This window comes from Buteo buteo, chromosome 12 (assembly GCF_964188355.1).
Source record: "Buteo buteo chromosome 12, bButBut1.hap1.1, whole genome shotgun sequence".
NCBI lineage: Eukaryota > Metazoa > Chordata > Aves > Accipitriformes > Accipitridae > Buteo > Buteo buteo.
Window position 1 is genome coordinate 30,046,614 of NC_134182.1, and position 21,653 is coordinate 30,068,266.

Genomic DNA, 21,653 nt, shown 5'->3' on the forward strand with positions numbered 1-21,653 from the left:
TATAATGAAAAATAAACAGGAGGTTTTTTAGTTACTCTTGTGTTCCAGAGGTGTAGCTCTGCCTAATTCACTGAGGGATGGTTTTGCCTATAAAGCTTTTAAAATGAGGGATGGATTATACTCCAAGTACAGATATTTCTAAATATGTCTGGTTTTATATATTTCTCAACATTTCTATTTTTATTTTTCTGACTTTTGCCTGAACAAAAAAAAGATAAGCAAAAACATTTTTTAACTAGTTCTTTATGCCCCAAAGAGACAAGTGTGTAGGCTTTCTAGAGAATGAAAAGCAGCATACAATTTTGTGGGGAAAAAAAATAATTTAATACAGGTTGAATTAAAAATGTTATGTACACGCTGCTGTCATGCAAAGGTATCTCTGCAGCTCCATTCTCTATTTCAAATGCTACAGTCTGCCAGATTTGGATAAATGTTGACTTTTAATGGCACCTGATGTACCAACGGGCATAGACACCACTTAATTCGACAGCATCGGTTAAATGCAGGTCATTGCATTAATTAAGAGTGCATCTGTTATAACTGATCATTTTGTTTTCCCTAATTTCAATAAGCAATTTTGCCAACATGTTTACTGGAAATATTACAACATCTTCCTGTGCTGAGAAAACCCAAAGGGCCTATTTATCTGGTTCAACTGTATTCTTGTTTAAACAGAGGGTCATACTGAAACCAAAGGATTGCCTTCTTGCCCAGAAGACAGGTCTAAGAGTTGACTTAAGACTACGGCACGTCCGCAGGAGGGAGAATCCTTTTCCACCGGCCACTTGGGTCATCCTGGGCGAAAAGAATACCGACACCAAAGATGCCCCAAGGAACGCCAACCAGAGCCGCTGTGACTGAATCACCCTAGACCCAGGAGGAGGAGGAGGCTTAGCATCCCGATTTTATTTTCTGTGCCTGCCATGCTTTGACGGGTAGTTAACCGAGACGGGGCTAGGAACCCGAGCCGTGGAAGAAAAGCAAACTAAACTCAGGCAAAGAGTGCTTTGTCCCACCTCGGCTTCAGCCCTCAGGTGATCAGGCGTTGCATGCTTTTAATGTTACCAGCTAGGGCTATTTTTTAAAACGTCCGGAGAACAAGCGGCTCTGAAGACCGAGCGTGGCACAAAACGTCCCGAAGGCTGGAAGCTGCGGGAGGAAGATGCGAAGAGGCGGAGGGTGTGTTGGCAGGTCCGGGGTGAGAGTGTCCCCGCACAAACAAAAGGCTCGGGACCGGGCGCCGCACGAGGGAAAAGGGGGGGTGGGAAGAAGAAGCGAGGGGGGTCGATCTGCCCCCCGCCCGGTTGCGCGGCTGGCAGGGAGGAGCGGAGCCGCGGGCGTGCGGGGCGGCGGAGGGGAGGCGGGCGGGGAGGGAGGCGGCGGGCGGGCGGGCGGGCAGGCTGGGGTGAGCTGTTTGGCCACCGGAGCCAATCGAAAGCTGGGGCTTGATCCTCTCCGCGGGCAGTGCCTGCGCCGAGCCACTGCCGAGCTCCCCTCCGCCGCCGGGACCCGCCGCAGCCGCCCAGCTCCCTCCACGCACCGCGCTAACACCCCCCCCGCCCCCCCTTTCCCCAAAACCGAGCGCCTATGGGCATCTGCGGCCGGCGAGGGCTTCGCACCACCGCCACCAGCGGCAGCGGCAGCGGGCGACCACCGCCGCCCCGCTTCATCGCCCCTCGGGATCTATAGCTGGCAGGACGGAGGGCGCTGCGGACCCTTCCCCGCCTCCCTGCAGGTATGGGGCGGCCGGGGAGCCGCTGGCTTCTCTTGCGGCCGGCTGGCTCCCTTCCTCCTCCTCCTCCTCCTCCTCCTCCCGCACTCATCGCCCCTTCGCGGGGCAGCGCGCAAGAGCCCGCGGGCGCGGTGGCAGCGCGGGGCCGCCCCGCAGCGCCTTCGCCCGCCGCGCCGAACCGCGCCGAACCGCGCCCGCCCGGCCCGGCCCCGCGGCGGCAGCTGGAGGTCTCGGCGGGGAGCAGCGCGTCCCGCGCCCGCGCTTGTCCGCCCGTGGGGCCTTTCCCCGGGGGGGGGGGGGGCGGGACGGACGTAAGGAAATTAACGCGGGTGGCGGCAGCGCCTGGGTCTCGGTGCTTTGCTGGGAGCGCCCTCGGAAGTTACCTGAATGGGCAAATCGCTTCGGGTTGGCAGCGCCGTGCGTCGCGTCGCCGCGCTCCCTCCCAAGTAGGGAAAAAAAAAAAACCCAAACCAGAAAAAAAACCCAAACCAGAAAAAAAAAAAAAAAATCATCCCGTGCTTGAAACCTGTGCCCCTTTGTACTTTTCTTTCTTTGCTTTGGGTTAATGATGGTTTGTGATTATGAAACGCCACGAGGGATCAGCTCCAAGAGCGAATAGCATTACTTTAAGTCATGAGCTGGAAATTTATATATGTGTATACATACACTGGGTTGCTTTAGGTGGTTTTTTTCCCTTGCAAATGAGGATTGTAATAATACAAACCCATGGCTGTCTCAGAAGGAGCTCCTGCTTGACTTTCTGCTAAAGCCAAGGAAACATTTGGACTTGCACAGGTCTTGCAGAATTGGAGTCACAGGTCTTATAAAAAATTGCAGTGGCATTTGGCTGAACAACTCTTATTTTTAGCAGGCTATTGTGAAAGCGGTTATATAACTTGCGGTGGATTGTTGAGGACAAAATTAACAGCTCATAACAAGTTAAACTCCTTTTTTTCTCCGAAAGAGAAATTGAATGAAAGCCCGATGAGTAGAGTCAGGTGAACTTCAGCCTGGCAAATGACCACGACAGAGATTCCCCAAGGAAAAGCCCCAGGTTAAGAATCCCACAGTCCTCCTGAGAATCACAAAGCAGCAGGTGCAAGACCAAGCAGTGTCTGTGCAGAGCCCCAATTAGCAAGCTGGTTATCAGGCCGCTTCAAGGTTATTTCTTGCTAAACCAGGGAGAAATGAACATCACGTCAGAGTCTTGTCTTCCCACCGGTGCCAATACAACACAGATACTGTGTTCCCTTAGGGGATTAGTTTGTTTCTTGAACTCCAAGTACACACCGCCTGAAATATTTGCTTAGAATGCCTGATGTATTTTAATGCAGATGCTTCGCTCGCGAAACTTGGTGCTTAGTTCTCAGGCTGGCCTTTCCTCATTTCTTTCTGAATGTTAAAGAAGAAGAATACCCTAAGATTTTAAAGAAACGCCCCGAGAAAATAATTGAATGGAAGCAAGGAACAGCAATCTGCATATTGCTGAGGGCCAGGACAGGAGGGTTCTGTCTCAGTATTCAGGCTCCGAGCAAGGGACCTCTCTCTCACTTTTGTTGCATGGTGCTCATGAACTGCCATCATCCAAGGCATGCACTGAGGTCCTAAACTCTGAACATTTGGGCGTGATTACTGTGCAGCTGAAGAGAGCGGACCAGTTTGCTAAATCTCTGTTGTAGGGTGAGAGAGAAACCTAGCAGGTAGAATTTTGCCTTCTCGCCTCGCTTGCAGCCTGCTGTTCGTGCAGAGCTCTTGTGCGCGGGGAGGAGGCGCGTCTGGTAGCGGCAAGGTTTGCTCAGCCTTCCATTGCAGCCTGATAAGTAAATGAAAGATGTGTCAGTGAAAAGCATCAGTAAGACCTCTAAAAGGGTGCCACAAAAATAAATGCCATTAACCCTAGATTTTGAGCTGATTGGTTTAGCTGACCTATTTGCTTTTTGTTTATCTTTCAAATGGACTGTGCTGTCATGAAACATGACTTTCAATGTGGAATAGAACAAAGGTAGGAAAGTTGAAGAATTAAACTCTGGAGATTTTTGTTTCTTTCCATAATATCAGGTGAGGGTAAAAATTAATATCTGAATTCCCAACTAAACTATATTGATAAAGCAGAAAACGCTTGGTTTCAGTCACCATTTGTCAATGCTTATGAAAGTGTAAATCACCCAGATCCAGATCCTCCTCTTTCATAATAGTTTACTCCTGCTGTGGTTTTCCTTGATAAATTTGGTACTGGTAAATTCCAACTGCTCAGTTTCATAGTTGTATACCTTACTACTAAATTCACTTTGAAATAATTCTAACTCAAGCATCAGAAACTGGTATATTACAATCTGGAATTGGTAAATTGGAATTTACCAGTTTCTGATGCTTGAGTTGTTAGAATTATTTCAATGAGCAGTTCAAGTCACTGGGCAAGAATTAAGCAGTTCAATTCACTGTGCAGATTTACTGACATCCGAGGAGTCTCTTCAAGAGCGGCACAAAGAGGTCTTTCCCTTCACTCTCACAGATGCTCGTGGGTGTGGTTGCACATCTATATTAGTGTTGTGGTTTGTGCCAGGAGTCTACTTTTGACGCCAGTCTTCCAGTTGTTCCCACTTACTGTCCATCTCCATATACCTCATGGTGGGCCAGCTGGATTCATTTAGGATGAATCTAAACTAGAAGATGTACTTGAGTCATTGCTGGAAATTCAGTCTGTGGGACCAGACCAGAGCTAGCCTGAAGTAAAACCCTATAAAATGCATATAGTGTCTTCTGTGCTTAAAATGTTTCACCCTGTATGCCTGTTCCTGTTGGGCTCTGCTAGCTGCTAGCATAGACCTGGCCCATTTGCAGCAGACTAGTACCTATGCACGGTGCAGTTTGAAGCCAGTACTAACCATCTTTCCCAGGGGTGTGGGCTAGTCCCTGCTTCTTGCATCATTGCCTACCCACCCCTCACCGAGATACTCCCAGCTCAGCAGGAGAGCGGGCAACCCTGCAACAAACTGTGGCTGCCCGACTTCTGTATACATACACTGAGATCTCTTCAGTTCTACGTGAAGATGGCTAATACCTTTTTTTTAATAGTCTGGCATAGGGATAGCGGACTACTTTTTGAGTGGGAACTTTGGATTATGCAGACTTGCGCTTGTCTGGTGAATATGAACACAGCAGTTGCGTTTAGGAAAGGACAACTGGTGCTTCTTCGTGGTTGTTTGCCTGTCACTGGCTGTAGCCCTTTTGCTTATAAAGGTTCACAAGGCTGTGTTTGTGTTCCTCATTGCATTTGGGAGTGGTGAGAGATGTTGGCTTGAAACTTCAAAACTGTCATTTAGAAATGCTGTGCTGTGTTTTGTGGGTGCAGCACCTCAGTTGACTACATTTCCCATAACGCATCAGAAGTATTGCTTTGGAGAAAGAAGTATTGCTTTGGTGCCGCCCTTGCTGGCAGTTCTTCTGGGTCCCGGCACACGATGGGAAACATCCTCTGGGCCTGGAGTCCAGTTGCCCCAACAGGTGGGAATGTGTGATGCCCAGGGAGATGTTTAGAAACAGCCACTGAAGACTGAAAGCTTCTGTTTAAAATATGTCAAAACTCCTCCCTCCCCGCAGTTTCCACTCTAAAGCTGCAAACTTTTCAGTTCTCTCTTGTTCGGTGATTTGGCTTACTTTTTGCACTTTCCTGTTTTTCTTTAGTTTGCTTCTTTTGTGAAAATTACTTTAAATAGAAGGATGATTTTGTTAATCATAAACCATTATCTTTTGTATAAAAGCATTTCTAACTAGAAAATACATTACTGGAGCAGTTAGGAATCAAATCCTTCTTAGTCAGTGACAGAAGATGGTCGTCACTGCTGCAGAAATTGGGCTTCTTACCGACACTTCAGTTTTACGCACATTTTCACAGGGATCTTGGTAGAAATCATAGGGTTGCGTGTGTATAGCATGAATGATACAAAGCTCCTCCTTGTTCAGGGTCACTGTGACTGCTCCAAGACTGCTTTTAGATCGCAGAAAATGTGCTATTTGGAACAATAGGAGTTGAAAAACAGAAGAGCTTTTCCTTCTCAGATGGCTGTATTTCTATTGCTAGAGGTCATCTACCCCAAACCTTATTCCAATGCATAGCTTCTCTGTGGGCTGAGGTGTAGATTTTAACAAGAGTTGTGTAGATTATAGATATGTCACTTGAAACGGTGCTATTTCTTGTTCTCAGTGCATTAATTCTTCTGTTACTAGTTTTTGAAGATTTTTGAAGCCTGTTTCAGAAAGGGAAACAAACCATAAGAATCTGTCTTGCTCCAGGATGTTAAAACAGAGGGCAATCTATCTTTCAATATCCGGTGTGATACAATCATGGCAACTTCATTTGTAACCTGTCTTTGTCAAAAAGTCATCTTACAGCATCTACTTTTCACATTCTTTTTTTTCTTCTGGGCATAACCATGTTTATCTATGAGATTTTGTGTGATTTTTTTCTGCAGTTGCTGTCTACATAGTATCTAGAAGAGTTATAGCTGCATATTTTAGATTAGTCTTAAAACTAAGGGGGATTTACTAAGGTCAGTTTTTCGTAGAGGCTACACTGCCGTATAGAATTAGTTATACTGTAAATATATGTTGTATATAGAAATGTGCATGCTACTCTTTACTACAAGCTTCTTTATAGAAAGAAAAGGTAAATTTGTCTCTCATTCCAGAAAGTTTCAAAGTCATTATTGTTTACGAAGTGAGTATTTTAAGAAATCATAACTTGTGATGAAACTAAGAGGAAATTAAAACTGTGATACATTCAAATACAAAACATCTCATAAAGATTTCATTTTTGCCTATTTTGTGTTAAGGAAGTAGGAGAAGTAAAGTACACTGGGAAAAGAAAATAGATTATTTACCCTCCAAATTTCATTTTGGAACCATTTTTTATTGAGTGTGATGGGCAATGCACAAATACAACATCAGGCCGTGGATTTGACAGCAATAAATCTTAAAAATTTCCTGAATTTTTAACTTCTCTTAAAACTTGTAAACAGCATTTGTACAGCTCATGCAGAATGCGTTGTTGACCTTGTCTTGTACAAACACTTGCTAGAGTTAGAAAACTGTATTGAGCTGATGCTACAAGTGAACTAGCTGCCCTTCTTCGTTTGTGTGCAGTTTTGTTGTGGATTCCAGCCACGTCTAGTCTATCCTATTACTCTGGTTAAGTGCTATTATGATAATGCTCAACAGCCTGATATTCTACAGTAGTGCTAACAAAAAAAAAAAAAAAAAATTCTGTGTGACCATTTCTGGCATAAAACTGCAGGTTTTTTCCTGGTGCAGATCTCAGACCTAATCTCATTTCCAATGAGGCCAAAACACTAGTTTGGCTTTGAGTTAAGCAGGATCCTGCCCATAAATCTGGCCAGTCTCCATACAGATAACATCTGGAAAGTTGTCATTTAAAAATATGTGGGAGAGCTTGGGATAGGGGTGTAAATAGTGGGTCAGAGCTTCTATCCAAAATGAAAACATCCCAGCTCTCAGATGTCAGACATCCTTGCTCTAGGCATGTTTTTTGTTATGATCCATCTATCGTTTGTCAGTTCCTGTTCCGTCAAGATAATTTGGAGCTCAGTGTCCTTTGCGAGGAACAAGAGGAGGTTGACAGGCAAAGAAGACGGCGAGTATGTGAACATGTTGCATGACTTAATGCATACATCCAGTGAAGTCTCCTAGTAGAGAGATGGCTATCGCTCCTATTTCGATTTAATTTGTTCTCTGGCTGACACCTTTCAGATTACTACACACAATGGCTTTATACTAAGCATGTTTGTTGACTTTGGTCTATATTTTTCATTAATGAAGCCTATGGAAACTTTGCCTGATCCGTCAGTGAGAACAGCTTTTGCCGAGATATTCTTAAGAGTGAATGCATACAAGCTGAAACAAATTATGAGCACCTTGGCTTCTGTGTAGGCAGGGAAAGACTGTTGATCTGCCTCTGTCATATTTCTGCTTGTTACTGAAGCTGAGCCTTAAGTAAAGTCATAGCCCAGAACTTGTGACTTCTTAAAGGTATCTGAAGCTGAAGATTCAAATGTCACATAAACTGATTATTAGGAAGATTTTGCATTTTATTCAGAAATCACAGCAGACGTGAAAATAGCACCACTGTATGCTATTTTTGTTATATGTAATGACCCTTTTTCTATAGGAACCCTGAAGCAAGCAAGACAAATGCACACAGTTGGAAATTGAGCTAGTTTCTGTCATCTGAAACTGTCATGCTTTCAGGTTCCCAAAGTCCCTTCAGTCACTTACACAAAGTTATTCAACAGCTCAATCTAGGTTGTTTGGGTTTTTTTAACTGTAAGACAAATCCCACCTTTGTCTACCATAAATTCCTCCCAAATGAAGAGAAGCTTTAAATACAAATTGTACCATAATAAATCCCATTTGGTTTTCTTTATCCCCCCCCCTTTTTTTTTTAAAGTCGTCTGCACTTGATGTTCGTTCTTCTTGAAGGAGCGCTGAAAAAGCTCCTTCACAAGCTACAGTCTACTGTTTTCTGAATTCTACATCCAAAATGCCAGTTGCTTTATCCTTCAGCTCAGGTAGACTGCTTCCAACTAGAAAAATATTTTTATGTCGGTGTTTCAATAGCTGACTTTAAAAGTATGATACATGCAAACAGTATTTTGAGTACCTATCAGAAATTGCAAATCTTCTCTTTATAAAAAGTCTTTGTTTTTTCAGTATAAAATCTAATATTTTATAAAACTTAAGTTTCTTTGGAAGCAAGTTTATTGTGTCATTCCAAGTTGAGCCTAGTTCTTTTCTGGACATCTCTAAGGTTTCTTTAAAAGAAGGATATGATATTACAGGAAGAATGTTGCTCTTATTTGCCAGAGAGCTGTACTATGTTTACTATAATAAGATTAAAGGAAATTTGAAAGTCAGCGCTAGCTCAGTGGGAAACTGATAAACACACGTTGTACTTGCAGGAACACTCTGCCCAGTAGGATTAGGAAATTTATCACTATTTATTTAGCAGTTCAGACTTTATCCGACAAACAGATTTGTTGTCCATTTAAAACCATGCCAGACATTGAAAGACTTAACAATATGGATGTGATCTGAGGAATCTGAACTATTATCCTGGCATAGCCATCTCACGTGGCTTTGGATTGGGACTCTCACAACATAGACTCTCAAAATAAGGAGTCTGTAGCTTATGGATCCCGTTGCCTTCCAAAGTCTGTGGTTTGATTCCTGGCACTTCTGGTTAGGTCAACTATCATAGCCACAGTCATAAACAGTGATTTTTCAGAATCTGAGCAAGCTAGACGAGGGTGTAGCTCCTTGGAAAAGTTATTCTGGAAGAGGCAAACCCAGCAATGTCTCTGGATCCATATCTGGTATTGGCAGGCTCTACTGTTGAGAAGCAATGGCAGTCCAGTCTCGTATTTACTAATGTTTGTTTATTTGTGCCTTGGCCAATGTTTCAACTAGAGAGTGAATTCTGGAGAAAGAAAAGGCCACAGGGATGACTTTCCATTCCTAAATACATGTTAAGAGGTCATTTTTACATGGACACAAATGCTGCTTACAAATCAGTAAAGTAGAATGGAGTAATTTTGCTATGAAATGCACACAGGAAATTTTTTTTGAAATATCAAGAGTAGAGGGGAATGCGTAATCACAATGCGATACATAAGCTACTATTGTAAATGTTTTCATCACCTTCAAAATGGCAGGTATCTTGCAGAAATGAGCAGTTACTCACTGTATACTTCTGAGCACCAGAAGAGGCGAGTGAACTATTCCCACCATGTGTTGGTAGTTAGTTGAAACTGCAGGTTGGAGTCACTATTAGTTATGGAAGCTACTGCTGTGAGCTGTTAATGCTGTGTATGGTAATAAAATTATTTGATAAATAGGTGGTTAGGGAAATTAGTTAATTTCTAAGCTGCTCTCAGCTTTGAAATTTCTTAGAAAAGAGCCTAAAAAGCAAGGGTCATTCTTTGTATGAAATTTACGGATTTGTATGCTAGCCATGAAGTCACCCCAAAACACTCATTTCCTCCCCTCTCCATAGAAGATGTGAATGTGAGCTGCTAACCTGCTTTGAGATATTCAAGTCTGAAGAAATCTTTCTCATCCTGTTCAACACACTTGTGCTGAGGAATAATCTCATTTCTTCTGCATTCCTCTCCCACCCAAAATGATCTTTAAAGGTCTGTGCAATCACTGGAAATTGCCTTTCCCAGCTAGCTGAGTTACCGTTTCATGATGGTCCATGGCTCTCTGTTGTAACCATGGCCATAGCACAGTCCAGCATGTTGTGGAGTCTCTGAGACTTCCAGCAATCGAGGGAATTTTCGCTTTGGATTTGGGTGGTCTGTTCAGGCAGTGGAACTGTAAAAGCATGGGTTAGAAGTCCATACCAAGGGTTTCTTGTCTCAAGGGAGACTGTTGTGTATCTAACTCTACTGGCAGTCCAAGCTTCAGATCACGGGGGGACCGAGTTCTTCTGCAGATCTGTCCTGGGCAACTTCACCTGCAGATTGAAGAAATCTCTATCTTGCTTTATCATTGATTAAAACAGAATATTGCCTGTCTGAACTCTTCTGCTTAGCTTCATCCACATAGATAGGCTACAACCAGAGTGCTTGCAGTCTGCACCATTATATACAAATTGTAACTCAAGGCTGCGGCAAGTTGCCAGTTCAACTCCCCACTTGGACTCCAGCTTCATTTACTCATATAAATAACTGGATAGCAGACAAATGTGATTGACTTAAGCTGTTACTTTTTCTGAATGTCTAAAATATAGGGAACTTGAGATGCTAATGCCACGCTTGTTGGGGTTTTTTCCCCCACACTGAAATTTAGGTGTATTTGTTGAGAATATTGAAATGTATTTGTCATTGTGTTTATCATGGGTTTAGATTTATCTTTACTGTTTACAGGACAACGCAGAATTAATTGGTTTTTATTGTCATATTAGAATATGCACGGTTAGGTTTATATTAATTAAAGAGAGGCTTAGTTTCTCTATAGAAGTGAACTGTAATTTAAGATACTTGGGTTATGAAGTGCTCCAAATTAGATTTTTTCCCCCCCGAGTTATTTATTTTTCCTTTAAAAACATTTGAAAACTGGCTTATTTTACGATGAATAAGACTGATGCTTTAATTTGGGCATCAAATACACTATAACTGTTGAACTTCTAGATGCATGATATGAACTGCTAAGGTATATAGCAGTTAATCAGATAGAAATGCTGGTGGAGTTTTTTGAGGACAGTCATGCTTCAGTTTTGGTTTTAAACAAGTACTGTCTGCTTGCTAATTGTAAACCTTTCCTCAAGCTTCTGTGATGGCCTTTTGCTTTCATCGCATGACCAAGGCAGAGGTGGCAGAATCTAATAGTCTCTTAAAAGTGTTAATGGTTCTGTGAGTATTCCTGCTTTGTTATGCTGCCTATGGCTATGCCTATGGTGTCACTTTAGCTAGGCGTAGGTCTAAACTTGTGCTGAAGGGGTCATCCTGGCCTTGGCTCCGCTCCTGGCTGCTGTTGATTGTGTCTTAATACTGTTACAGACTTTCGTTGTGCCATCTGGCATGTCTAAAGTGGTACACTCACCATCTATGGGAAACTGGCTCAGAAATTGTGCTGTAAATGTTGATGTAAGTGTCCAAGACACTGTATGTCCTCCAGCTGACAATGTTCATAGGTGCAGACTCCTTGCATGGCGTCTTGAAAACCCTGTTAGTTCTGGGTGGCCTTACTAGTCTAGGTAGACCGGCTCAGCTGCTAAGTGTGGAAGATCTTTGGTTGCTATTTAAAAGACAGCCCGAAGACCAGCATTCCCAAGTTTTCTGAACAATGACATGGGCTAATAAGGTTGATGAGACATTGGAACAGGTTGCCCAGAGAAGCTGTGTATGTTCCATCACTGAAAGTGTTCAAGGTGAGGTTGGACAGGGCTTTGAGCAACCTGATCTATTGAAAGGCGCCTCTGCCCATGGCAGGGGGGTTGGACTAGATGACCTCTAAAGGTCCCTTCCAACCCAAACCATTGTGTGATTCTGTGATTGTATAATGCTGTCATTGAACAGAACCTTATAGGTCATTTAACAGGGTGTAAGAACTGTAACTGTCATTGAACACTTTATTAAAAAAAATGTATTAAAGGCTAAAATGCTTCTATTATAAACTACTTATTACGGTGGGATATATGTGTATGTAAGCAAATATGAATAGTGTGTAAAAGAGATAGCCATGGCCTTATGTGTAGATGCAAAAAAAATCTGATGTTTTCTTTGCTGCAAAGCCTATAAGGATGTGAATTCTAATGCAGATTTGCACACTCTGGATTAAATTAATTCTTGCACAGAGGAGTAGAACAGTGTATTACTTCAAGACAATGCAAAAATACTTTTATACTTTAAAAAATGGCACCGTTAACCATGCCTTCGATATAGTGGGAATTTCTGCCCGTAGTGTATTGCTCTGTCTTCATTATTTAACATTTCTAGCCTGGGACGTCCAAAGCTTTTGTTTATGGTTTATACAAGGTCATCCATTGCTGTAAAATACATTTTTACTGTAGTAAAAGAGACAACAACAGCTAATTGCCCTTGCACTTTCCTTTTTTGAAGCAGCATACCTAAACCCAAGTACTGTAAAGTAGGGAAGAGGGGATTTGCTTCTGATTAACTGAATTATTCTATACCTTGATTGTTCTGGAAAATTTCAGTTATATTTTTTTACTCTATATGATTTTGGGGGTAGTTCTGAGTTAGCATCATATTTAAATGGTAACTTTCAAAACAGCTATGTAAATACTTAGGTTTTATGAGAAAACATATATAATTTAATTCTGGAATTATTCCATCAGGTTTTCTGACTTGCATATATTATAAAGGTCAGAATTAATTTCATGTTTGAGTTAAACTCACCTACGTACTTTGAGATATGGAGTTACCCTATCAAAGATATGTCCACTAAAGGGTTGACATTAACACTTCTGAACTTCATTCTTTAAGAGTCACCTTATTTATAGCAAGATAAATGCACTTTCAGCTCTAATTGCACAGAGAGGCAAAAACCAGTCTTTGGATAGACTAAGTAATCTAAAATACATCTTATCTGGGAAACCTCAGAAGATCTATTTATTCAAGAAGTTAGGAAAATTTAAGGGATGTATACTTACAGCCTGGATTTCAGAATATACAACTGCTGCACATTTTAGGAGGCCTCTTAATTTCTTTTAATTAAATAGAATGTTTTAAACACCATAAGCTATGTTTTCACAGAGTTTACAGGACAGATATCATGCCATGCTAGAAATATATATGAGATCTTGAAAAGTATATTCAAGAAGAAAATCCAAACAGATTAATGCTTTTATGTAACTGAAAAAATGAAAAATGCAAATAGTGACAGAAGTGAAAAGCGAGTTACGCTTCTCAGTGGTCTGTCAGCTTTAACTACAAGTTAAATTCCAAACTGTTTATGGCTTCAGAGTGTGTGTGGGGGGTTCAACAAGTGTTTTGGTTTTTTTAACCACCTTCAGGATTTTTTTTATCCATTATAAACTATATCCCTCACTCACCCACTGTTTTTTTAAAAATATTTTTAAATGGAAATTTAACACATTTCCTAAGAAATACTTACAAAGTGCATCTTTACTGTAAGATATCTGGCTGTAAGCTAACAATCTCTTAAGATATCCATTTCTAGGAGTTTATACATACAACTTGCTGTTGTTAAGGCTTTTCATCAAGAAGTCAAATCATCTATTCCTCTGTAGGCTTCCTTGGTTAGCACATGTCAGGGAACTCACATCTAACTGCTGGTAGATTTTATGTTGTGTAACCTCTGCAAGTATTCATTGCATGTTAACTCTTGACAGATAAAATTACTTATTCACTATTGACTTATCTTTGAGGGATGATTTACTTTGTCACTATTTAGTCATCTTTATGCTATGTTGAGACAGCAGTCTCTCTCCAAATCATCTTGTGGCATGCAACTATTTCCCTGATACAGAGTTGTACTTAGAGGTCTGCAGAAGGAATGTGCAGGGGAAAGGGAAGAAAGACAAACGCTGGCATGTTTTTGAATCTGCGCTTAAGACAGCAATCATTGGTGTCTGCGAGGAGGAGAGTTGTACATTTGTAGCTGTTGCTTGCTCCTGTTTATTGGGCTGCTCTCCAGGACATACTAGGGGTGTGGGGAGAGAAAGGCTAAGTATTGAGCCATTTTTTCTTTCACTGTTTTTGCTCACAGGATTGTGCTCTTTTGCCCCGCTAAAAAAATCATGAATCAAGAACCACTGTGACATTGCCTCTCTGTCTGGGACACCCCATATCAGCTTACCCTTTACTTAAAATATGCCTGTTAGCCCAACCTTGCATATATATATGACTTGCAATAAAACCTTGGCACATGCATAAGTTAATGAAAGGAGCATTTTGCTTTTATTCTAGGTATTTCAGCACAGTCTTTGAGTAACTTAAGAAGAATCTAAATGTATCTGGCCCCTCTGGCACTGCTTAGATATGCAGAGGGTAAAAGTAGCCTTTGCCTTCTTTCCTTCCACCTATTTTCACTATGCAGAAGACTGGGCTATTATGAAGGTCAAATGAATTCTACAAATAACAATGTCTAGAGTGCTGATTTGGGAACATGGAGCCACAAACTTTTTGTTTCAAGTTGGGCAACTCACCTTAAACCTTACAATGCTTAGACTTTCCTCTGCTTAGCGTTACAAAGACTAAGAATTTTGCAGGGTCCTTGTTCAGTATGTGAAGCTGTGAAGATAGATTAAGCTGACAGACTCTGGACTTGATAAGCCTTGCAGAGAAGCAGGAGAGTAATTGCTAAGGTAAACTGGTTTGTGGTAACCTGCCTAGGTGGGTTCCAAACAGACTGAAGTGCTCTGTCAACTGAGCTGCAAAGTATGGGAGTGCAAGTCCTGATTTTCCAAAGCAGCTGCTTTTGAATGTGGAACTGAGCAACCTAAATAATCCAGCAGAGGCATCACCATAAGGACAACATAAAAATTAGATGACTGCCATCAGGAATTCCCACAGGTGAGGCAGACACCTGCATTCTTTGTGCTGTCAATAGGGAGAGTTTGGGGATTAGGTTTACGGTGTACATAAGTCAGTGTGCTGAGGTGGGGAACTATTAAACTTTGGACAATACTGAAGAAATGAGTATTTCCAAAACCCTGCCTCTCGTGAGTGGAGGCTCCCACAGAAGTGCTGGGGAAAAAGGTGGAAGAAAGATTAAGAAATGCTGCAAAATGCTTCTTAATGCATTTAATGCATTTAATTTAATGCTTAAACTTTGGATGCATCTGCCGAGGTTTTCCCTCTGTAAGGAAAAAGGTGCAACTGAAGGCTGGGGAGGGTCACTATGAGGGTTGAATGCATAGGTTAAATTACACTCTGGAACTAAAGGTGATAAAATCCTCGGAGCTATAAGAAGATGTAATTAGATCCAAAGTACAGCTAGACACATTTTACCACCTCCCCTCCACTGTCAAACCCTTACATAGGGAATGGCCCCTGGTGCCAGTAGCCAGAATGTCACAGTTCAGAGCCGGTGAGCCTCTCGGAGGCTGTTGGGATTTCCCAGATGCTTTTGAGGATCACTGAACATGATTTTACTTCAGGATGAGAAAGTCCTGTGTAACAACCAATTTTACAAGTCCAAAGTTCAGTCGGGAGCTGTGCACCCAAAGCAACACAGATACTGAATTCTTCATTGATACTGTATTAGCATTGCATGAGGAGAGATTAGGATCAGCCCTTCTTTGCTTAAATGATTTGCCTGGTACGGCCAACTGGCAGTAACTAGGTCCTTCCAGCCAGGAAACTGCACCAAACAAGACGCTTGTGAAGCCTACAATTAAAGTGCACATTGTGGGAAAGTTACCATTAGCTTCAGAAAAACAGTTACTTGTCACCACTGCTGAAACCGAACCTAATGACTTCAGATGGTCTGGTATCTCTGAAGTAAACCTTAGTCAGATCTTAATTTGGTTCAAGCCAGGAGTATAAATCAATGGGGTACAGGGTGATTCCAACTACACTTCCATATTTCTTGCTTTAGAATATATGGCAGTCATGCCATGAAAAAGTCCTCATTTCTTTACATTTTCCCCCCAGAAAAGGTTGTATTATAGCTCTTTCTCCCTCCTCACTTACCTCAATGTTTTACCCACAATGGTCTTCCATTAAGTTCTTCCTAGATCCAAATACCTAAGGTTGTGAAAAAAGAGAACATTAGGAACTAATTAAGTGTAGCGTGCTGATATTTAATTATTGTAGGCTTAAACTTCTTAGAAAGGCATGTAATGGGAGACTGAACCATTCTTGGATGTCCCGTGTGAGCCTGCTGGGCCCCTCTGCTAAATCGCAAAAACAAGAAAAAGCAGGTTACCATTGGCTTACACAATTTTGCTGGCCTGGACATCTTTAAAAAGAGGGAAATTGTTCAGTCTTACAGACGCTTTGGAGGATACCTTTTTAGCCATAGTTTATAGAACCTGTTCAGATACTGGTGCTCTTGTAAAGCTCAGGGCTCCTGTAGCCTAGATTAGGACTAACTAGGCTAGATTTATTTGGAGTGTTAACACTAGGCAGAAGACAGATGTTTCTGGAGTTTTCTCTTCCGTCATCCTTTTTTTCCCCTTTATAGCCAGATGAAATTTAATTAATTAAAAGTAAAATACAGTTTAAAATATGAAAAATAACTAAAGAAGCAGCGTGATACGAAGTGGAAATGAAAAATAATTTGTATTGGAATTACAAGATATTCCAAGAACATAAATGTTGTTAATCTATTGTTTTAAATTGCTTCCTGGTAAACATTTTTGGTGTGGTTGTTTTTTTTTTCATCTGTCAGCTGTCACAATAGTTTATATGTAAGCATTTGCTGATTACTTCAAACTGATCAAGTGTTTTTAATGGCAGTACTTTTTTTGTCCACCTGAGCTGTGTGAAATATCAGTGAGGCTACCTGAAGACAGATACTTGCCTGGACTAAATGACTGTATATTTTAAACCTCCAGGATTCTGCATTGACATTCCCACAGAATAAAATTATTTGCTCCATTGAATTAAAATATTTTTTTCTATTCACTTTAATGAAGTCAGTATTTATCAGATAAATCCTCTGAAATAATTTTTAAATACATATTTGCAGAGAATCCTCCCTCCCTCCATATTTTTTTTCCCTGAGCTTACTGGACACAGTGAAAAGGTGGGGGGGGCTTCTTGTTGGTAGACAACATTGCAGTAATGCCTAGTGCATGAAGCCTTGCAGCTTCTCATCATCTTCTGCTGTACTAATCTGTTTCAGGATTCCGTCTTGTGTTAAACTTGCCTTTTGTTTCAATCCTATGGTAATTCCTTGGGAATGAGCGATGTACTTTTTAGTAGAGTCTGAACATACATACACTTGATCATTTTGCATTGGGTTACAAGAGAGTGTAAATGTAGCATTGGTTTAAAAAACATTCCAGAGCAACTGGCTTCTCTCAGGAATAGCAGTACTAAGAGTAATGGTATAATAGTTACTAAATAACAGTAAATAAATAATAGTAATAGTAAATAACAGTAAACAAATAACCAATATTGTGTTGTAAGTTGCTCTTAGGTGAATGACTTCTTCCTGGCTTTTAGGAAACCACACGCTGCAATATCACCCCGCCTCTTTAATGTAACCAGAAATATTAGACTATATCTAGGTAAGGGAGCAGTGCCTCACAGGGAGAATGTTGAGGAGATGCCTTTCCCCTGTAGGCTAATTTTAGGGAATTAGCAACAGTAAGTAAATCAGATTTCAAAACACCTCAATTTTGGAAGGATAAAGAAGGCAGATGGGATTTTATTCCAGCGTGTGTTCAGTTTCTGTTTGAGGGCAATGGCATTTATTTATTTGTTGTGCTTTGTGGGAAAGGGCGGGTTGGCCAGTGCATACATCCTCACAGGGTATTGCTGTGCTTGTAGGACAAATCCCATAGCTTTACGATGACAGCTGTTGACAAACTATTCCACACCTGTTAATTACAGGTATTACGAATAGAGAGGAATTTGGGTGTTTACTGTCACGAGGACAATACAGATGTTTTGGGCTGTGCAAACCCCTGCGGTTTGCCTCAGATCTTCGAGGACGTGGTTGTTTCTGGGCCTGTTCTGCCGTCCTGGGGCGTCCGGATGAGAAGCCACTCAGCTGCCCCATGCAGCTGCTGGTTGCGGACCTTGGCTGCTCCATCAGCTGGTGCAGCAGCACCATCGCCCACCTTCTACTTCAATGTGTCTGTCGCTCTGGCTCCCAAGGGACCGGGAGGAAAAAGCATGGTATGGCATGGTATTGGCACGATATCGTCTACCCACGCCGGCTAATTAAGCAGTTTTGACTTCTCTGCCTTGAAATCAGTCCTCACAGACAGCTTAAAACCATGCCCAAATTAGCCTTATGTGGAAAATGGGGTGGGTGTGGTTGATGGGTATTTAAATACACTTTAGGAACTTAACTTATTTTCTAATGATTTATAAATGACATTCATCTTCTTCAACAAATAAACTAGGAAATGTTTTCTCTAAATAACTTACATTTCGGAAAACGCAAGACATTCTGCAGAATCTTCAGTCTTGGCCTCTTTTGCCATCAGAGGAGCATTAAACAAATGTTGCGTAGTCTGCCTACAGCAAAAGAAATCAAACTGAGTCTTTAATTCTGAAAGCATCTGATAGTATCTGTGTTATAAACCTGGTAGTTCACAAGTAGCAGATTGCAGGTTTTTTAAACATAAGGCTGGCTTTGAGTAGCAGTTTAGTGACCTCATAGCAAATGTATCTTAAGCTGTACTGCAGAAAGGATGATGATTTCTTTCTGTGATAGCTAGCACAAAACCTAAAAGCCTAGGAAGATAAGAAGAGAAGAGAGATGACAGAAAACTAGGCAAAAAACTATTAAAAAGATGGTTCTTTGGAGGACAATAATTGTTCTATATAATATATATATATGTGTCTATTTACTTAAAAGGGAATTAAAGGGACTTTGAGAAGTCATCTGGCTCATCTGCTTGTTAGGATCCATTTTATCTAACGTAATCTGTGGCAGATGTGATTTTTTTTTTTCCCTTTTACGTCACTTTCTCCTTAATAATTCTGATGCTGAGTCTACAAGCCTAGGCAATTCAATTCCAATGCCTCACTACCTGTATCATGCCACTTGCTAATAGGAATATTGTCTGAAATCTTATTTGCTGACATTATTGCGTTTGCATCCATGAAGAGTAAAGACATATCGTTTCATTCTTTGCAATAGCCTTTTATGCATTTGAAAGCTATTAACATCACTCCTCTGGTCTTTGCTTCTTTGCATTAAAGATCCCTGATTTCTGCAACCTTGCCGCATTGAGTTATAGCTTCTGTGTATATAAATGTTCTTGTTTTTCTTCCTTGCCTCCCTTTTAGAAATCTCTATGGCTTTCCTGAGGTGCGGTGCTCAGAACTGGCTCGTAAGCTACTACTTGCCATTGTGTATTTGTGTAGCCATTGTTTTCGAGTCTAAAAATAGAACCTTGATTTGTCCTTCATGTCCTCAGCGTACCATTAACAAAGCATGGTGGGCATAGGTCTGATGGGGGGAGCGGGGGTTGAGTGCATATAAGCTGGGTTAGCTTCTGCTTTTGGATTTTTTTAAACTTCCAGGTGCTGAGGAGCCTCTTATCCTATTGTGGGACATGTTGGGACAGACGGGTTACTGTGACGACCACTGTGAGAGACTTCGATGCACACAGAAAGAATATAAAATCTGGGGGGGAGGGACGTATGGAAGCTAACAATGAAAAGCTCTCAGTGAAGTACAGAGCCTAAGGCTTCTTCTAAGAGGAATAAATATTACTTGAGGCAGTCGATTAAAAATAAGAGCTATACATTTGAGATGGCAGACAACTTTCCCTGCTTAAATGCCATCTGATCCAAACTGCAAACTTACCCAAACTTGATACAACTTCCATCTCTTAATTTTAATTACAAGTGGGTAGGGTGTGTTCCCTGATGCTTTTGACTTGCTGGTGGGTAGGGTACGTTACCACACTTTTCTTCTAAGGTCTGGTAACTTCAATGGGCTTTTGGACCTGAATACAGGAAACCCATTAAGTGTTTGCTTAACTTCTACAGTGTTAGTTTAAAGCTGTCCTCTCTTAATCAGAGTCCTAATTAATAAAATGGTTTGAGCTCATACCTGTATGAGAGCTTAGTCCTGTCTGTTGACCATTAAGTATATTATATTTATGCATGCTTCCAGCTGTAGTTAACTGGAAAACATTAGGTCACATGGTACCCAAAATCATCCGGGCTTTCGGAGGATGAAGATGCCTTCGTTCAGTAACAAGGGATAAGCTTGATGCACAGTTTCTGTGCATAATCCGGTGCCCTTTGGATGGCTGGTCGCTCTGGTGCTTGTACCCTTTGACTGGGAGGCGGAGGTACAAGCTGGTGCTCTTTGGCATTGAAGGCTTCACCTTAGACCCTGACTGGTCAGATGCTGTTTCAGCCTTCTGCTGAATGAATGCTCCTGAAAAGTTGCCTCTTGTTTTTCTTGTTCATGTATTAGCAGCATCACTCCATTTCTTACGGTGTCAAGTGCATGCATAACTTCTGCTTTTGCCTAATGAGGGCAAAAATTCATGTGACTTCAATAGCCAGAACAAGTGACCAACCTTCATTACAGTTCCAGTGCTCTGTTCTGAAAGGGAGGTTGGACAAATATTTGCATTCAAATTGTGTTATAATTTCTGATAGATTTTTTTCAGGTTATTAACCAGCAGATTGGTTCTGTCTCCTGAGCATTTTTGGCTAATCTTTTACCTGGGAACAGAACGGAAAACTATTTCCTCCAACTTCTTTCACCAAACCACGTTACTTGTTTGTTTGTTTTTCCTTAAATTCAGGTTTGCTTCATTTTGTGATGCACTAATTGCATGGGTATGTAGCATCTTCACACAAAGGAAGAAGAGCCACCTTGCCACAGTCTTTGGTGCTAGATTCTGGATCAGGTGTGGAGAATCCAGCCAGGGTAGGTGTTAGGGCAGGGAGAGTGAGAGGGGCAGATGACTAACTGAGAAGGAGTGAAGCAGAAGGCATCAATGCTTCATATATCATGTAGATTATTCCTACACAGTCTAACCAGTAGCTGTGTTTAATCGCTTAAAACCCCAAAGCCTTGGCGGAAGAAACCTTTGCACTTACAAGGCAAGAAGTTCAGAAGTCAGACAGTAGGATGCAGCAGTTAGAGTACACTTTCATGCTTCTTTTTCCATGTTTAATATTTAGTTTTGCACTACAGTTGCAGAGCACATTTTCAAGATAAGATAAAAGATCCTTTTTTTAAGTACCCCATATCCATTGAGGACTGAGATAAACGGTGCATACCTCTTTTGGAAATCTAGTCGTAAGTAAGAGCTGTAGTGTTTAAGATGCTTGCAAAAATCGAGTCCTTGTGTCGTTAGAGCAGAATGAGGTTCTGGCTGAGAGTTGGTTGCCTCAGCAGGTGTGCCTGGTGCCTGTTTGAATACCCCACGTCTCTCACCTGATTTCCAGTACTCCTCCAGTGCAGAGGAGTATGCATCTCCCATAGGGTCTCTCTCTGACGTGCCAGCCTTTGCAAACATCTTGGATGCCCTTGGGCATCTGAAATGGTACTACTCATCACATTCTATTATTACTATTGTTATTACTGTTATTGTTCTCATTACTATTATTAATAATATTAATTTTTCCTCTCCCCGCTGTGGTACAGACCGTAGTCCTAACACCATTTAGCTATAAGGACCATGCACCTCACAGAGGAAGCCGACGCATGCAGGTCCGTCAGTCAACGCCACCTTTATCAGCCACACCCTCCCAGTTACATT

The 21,653-nt window shown here is 41.6% G+C and overlaps 1 protein-coding gene across 2 annotated transcripts in view; it reads left to right on the forward strand.

The window, feature by feature from the left end:
• Positions 1 to 714: 714 nt before the first annotated feature.
• GREM2 (gremlin 2, DAN family BMP antagonist) overlaps positions 715 to 21,653 on the forward strand; it is a 40,261-nt gene continuing 19,322 nt past the window's right edge. The window contains exon 1 of one of the 2 annotated variants that reach the window (XM_075042048.1): positions 715 to 1,198. The gene's annotated coding sequence lies outside the window, so the exon portion shown is untranslated. Of the gene's footprint in view, positions 1,199 to 1,606; positions 1,736 to 21,653 lie in introns of those variants that run through there. The other variant, XM_075042047.1, reaches the window with a different exon arrangement.